The sequence below is a fragment of the Suricata suricatta genome, chromosome 3, assembly GCF_006229205.1.
Source record: "Suricata suricatta isolate VVHF042 chromosome 3, meerkat_22Aug2017_6uvM2_HiC, whole genome shotgun sequence".
NCBI classification, from domain to species: domain Eukaryota; kingdom Metazoa; phylum Chordata; class Mammalia; order Carnivora; family Herpestidae; genus Suricata; species Suricata suricatta.
In genome coordinates this window covers 30,159,257-30,163,828 of record NC_043702.1, presented here as the reverse complement: position 1 = coordinate 30,163,828, position 4,572 = coordinate 30,159,257, and positions in this window count along the sequence as shown.

Sequence of the window (4,572 nt, the reverse complement as noted above, 5' to 3'; positions counted from 1 at the left end):
CCAGGGTCAAGAGTCAGACCTCTTCTCTGAAACTAGCAGTGTCCTGAGTGGCAGTGACATGAGCGGCAGATATTCCCATAGCAACTCGAGGATATCAGCGCGATCGTCTAAGAATCGCCGCAAAGCGGAGCGGAAGAAGCATAGCCTCAAAGAAGGGAGTCCACTAGAGGATCTGGCCCTTTTGGAGGCACTGAATGAAGTAGTACAGAGCACTGAAAAATTGAAAGATGAAGTACACCAGATTTTAAAGGTGCTCTTTCTATTTGAGTTTGAGGAGCAAGGAATGGAATTACAGAAGGCCTTTGAAGATACTCTCCATCTAATGGAAAGGTCAATTCCAGAAATTTGGACTCACACCCACCAGCAGAATTCAGCTACGTCTGTTCTGGGTCCCAATGCCACTGCAAATAGTGTCATGGCCGCTTACCAGCAACAGAAGACTGCAATTCCTGTTCTTGATGCTGAGCTTTTGATACCCCCAAAGATGGACAAAAGAACCCAGTGGAAACTGAGCCTTCTAGAGTGACTGACCCCAGTTAGGAGGACTCCCGCAGAGACCATTCTCCTTCCGCTCCTCACTCCTCGAGGCCTGGCTGTTGGGAACTGGGAAGAGTAAGACGATAATCTACCTGAGCATCGTAGACAGCTGCTCTGTACGGCAGACCCCAGCAGACCCAGTCAGCTCCGTTTTATGTTCTTTTGTGCATAGTTTTAGTCACTAGCCAAACTTTAAGCTTTATCCAATGTAGCATCATTTTGTATAAATTACTGTTCTTTTGTTTAAAAAAAAAAAACTAAGCCATTTACACTCAAGTGGCCTCAATATGCTTATTTTACACAAAAATGAATTATTTGCACCTGGAATGTGCAAGACTTCAGGTAGGCAATCTGAGTTCTGTAGTGGACAAGATGGACATGGTTCTTATCTTCAGTGGAGCTTAAAATGTAGAGACAAGACAAATGTGATCGGCTGAGGAATATCTCCCCCCACTCCCAAAAATGTCCGCATCTTAATCCCTGGAATTTGTAAATACGTTGCCTTGCACAGTAAAAGGCACTTTTCAGATGTGATTACATTAAGGTTTTTTTGAGATAGGAAGGTTAGTCTGGATTATCTAGGTGAGCACAGTGTAATCTCCAGGGTCCTTATAAGAGGGAGGTAAGAGGACCAGAGTCAGAGAGACGTGATAGCCAAACAGAGGTGGAAGCAGAGAGAAGATGCTACACCACTAGCAAATAGAAGGAGTGTCCATAAGCCAAAAAATGTAGTTGACCTTCAGCAGCTGTAAAAGGCAAGAAAACAGATTCTTCCCTAAAGCCTCCAGAGGGAGCGTGGCCCTGCTGACACCTTGATTTTGGGCCAGTGATACCCAGTTTCCGATTTCCAATCTCCAGAACTTTAAGATAAGAAATCTGCTTTGTTTTAAACCATTACATTTGTGGTGATTTGTACAGTAGCAATAAGATAATAATACCAACAACAACAGAAAAGCAAATAACCATTCTAAATGCCATTCCATGATTATTGTTGAGGGTGCCATGAAGGGAAAGCCCAGAGAGCCAGCAGAAAGCTAACAGAGTCCTAATCTAAAGCAGGATGAGAGTGGACCTACCTCAACATGGTCTCTTCTGGAGGAGACAGGAGGAATACATTGATCAGGAGAAGAGGGGGGCTGATGTGCTGCACCCAGAACCCCCGCAGCAAGGCCCCAGTGCCTGAAGGAGTTTGACACACTAGAGGCAAGACTGGGAGGGAGGGGGCATGGGAAGAGGCATGGAGCACAGTGAACAAGGGAGGACAGTCCCTGAAGGAGCATCAGGAAGTGGGCAGATTCTGGAGGGCTTGGAGGACTACAGCAAGTTTAGATTTTATCTGAAAGGGAGGAGGCGGCCCCTGAAGGGTCACAATAAATGGATGTTAAGATTAGATTCAGGTTTTTGGGAGATCAGTCTGGCTCTGTGTGGGGAAGGAATGTGGGGAAGAAAGAGGGCAAGGGGAGAAGCCAGGTGAAGACTGCTGCGATCATCAGAGGGAGGAATGATTGTAGCAGCTTAGACCATCATGGTGATAAAGGGGGAAAAAACACAGATACACTTTGGATGTACAATCTATAGGACTTGGGTATTGATTGACTTAATTGGTAATTTTTTCCTTTTTAAAAATTGTGATTAGTACTACCTTACATGATTACATCATAATTCTATTCTCGTATTGATGAACACTTGGGATTTGTCCAGTTTGGGGCCATTCTGAGTAGCACTGCTCTCAGTATTCCTGTATATAACTCTTATTATGAACATATCATTTTATTTCTCTAAGAAGGAAACCACTGGATCACAGGGAGGTATATATTTAACTTTTTAAGAAATTACCACTCTGTTTTCAAAAGTGACTGTGCCATTTCATACTCCCTTTGGTGACTTATTGGACTGTGTCAGGCATGTTCCCTCCAAATAAATAACAATATGCTGAGTTCTTCAAACATTTCCCTATGTTTTGAGGGTTGAGAAAGACAAAGAGGTGAAGATAAGCCCATAGTTCTATTTGCACATCTCCTAAGTGATAGAATCCCTTGGTCCCTTGGGTAGAAGGGGTGTGTGTATGAAGAAAGTTGTTTAAATTGTCACCAAATCATTCTGGGGAGTGTTTTGCTTCCAAACTTGTGGAGACCATGTTTCACCAAGGCAAATAATATGATTAGATCAGAGACTGAAATTTCAGAAGCTAATTGCTCTTAGACTATTTCAGATAGGGAAATTGAGGCCCTTAGTCAGTGGAACAGAAGTCTGGTCATAGTCTATGCTGGGGCCTCCTGTGTGTGCCAGCTCTCTTCTTGAGATCCTTCCTGCTCCTGTTTTACCTTCCAAAGTTGCAGGGTCAGGCAAAGCCTCTCCCTCCCTCTTACCACTCATCACTCACTAGACTTCAGAATCCTTTATGTCAATGGTTCCTCAAGTCCTCCCTCCAAAAAGGAAAGCATTCCAGATGGGGGTATGATCAAAACCAGGATCTTGAGCATCAGAGAAGGTGCCAACCAGAAAGGACATGGGGATAGGTAAACAGGCTTCCTGGATTGTCTTAGGCAAAGAGGATGTATGGCCATTGGTTTGGAGATCCAAACTGACCTGCATAGTAAAACAGTGAAAGAAAAACTACAGAAGGAATAAATAGAGCCCTAAATCCAAATAGACTGAATTTCAAGAGAGATTTGAGAAGATATCCACAAGAAAATAATGATCTTAAACAGTTTGGGCTAATAAGAAAATTGAAAAGGCAAGGAAAGGGTATGTTAAAAAGGCCTTGATGGTGTATAAATGGATTATTTTTCAATTGATTAGTCTCTTACCTAGGGATTAAGAAATCCTTGGACTTAGGTAAAAGGGTTCAATGGAGCCTCCTGCACCTACCAAAGGATGTATCCACCCAAGACATATGGGTGTGACTTTACTTTGAAAAGGGTCCTCAAAGATGTAATTAAGTCAAGGGTCTCAAGATAAGATCATCCCAGATTATCCAGGTAAGCCCCAAGTCCTGTGACAAGCGTCTCTGTAAGAGAAAGGCATAGGGGAAGAAAAGGGAGAACAGAGGCAAAGTTTGGAGTTCTGCAGCTACAAGTCAAAGAACACCTGGAGACACCAGAAGCCCGAAAAAGCAAGAAAAGATTCTCCTTAGACACTTCAGAGGCAGTTTGGTCCTGCCAACATACTGATTTCAGACTTCTGGCCCCCAGAGTAGTGAGCAAATGCATTTCTGTTGTTTTAGGCCACCTGGCTTGGGGCTTTTTGTTACACAGCCACAGAAAACTAATATAGGGTGGAAGGGAGATTCTTATTCTGCAGGCCTGAGCATGGTGTAGAAGAGGCACTGCACGTGTTAGTGTGGAAAGATGGAAGTGGGTATAAATGGCTGTGAATTTTCTGTTAAGTCCAAGCAGAATAGATTCGAAGGGGGGTGTAATCTTCTCATATAGGGTCACAGCTGGGGTACCACCAGGACAGAGTTCTCATGCTGGTTTTATATTACCCACCCAGTATGAAAACATATTCCAGTTAGAGATCGAGGGAAAACTACTTCCTCCATCTCTCCTGCAAGTTCCATAAATACATGCAACTTCTTCATTTAGTTCAGCCTCATTACCAGTAGAGCAAGCCACACAATTTCATTCTTTTAATCATTTTTCTCATTATTTTTCGTTCTCTGTTCTAGTTGTCTCATATTTCTTCACTTCTGTCAACCAGTCCCTTGGTTATACATTTTTCTTGTCATTCGCCTTAGAAAAACAAAACTAAACAGCATAATTAGTAGTGCTTGTATGAAAGATGTGACTTTTTAGGGAGGAAAAAAGTTGCTATTAATTGCTGATTCACGTTGTAAACATCTTCAACTCCTTTGAGTGTACTGAATTTTTGGTTCCCACAGGGCTTTTCATGAGGTCCTCGGGGCCCTGGCTGTCAAGAAGTGGTACTCAGGCATGACTATACAAAACGATCTGGATGCAGGGACGCATGGCCAAGACTAGGGTCATATCACATGAGAGTTTGTGTTGAGGAGAGAAGCCCAGTCTCATCTAA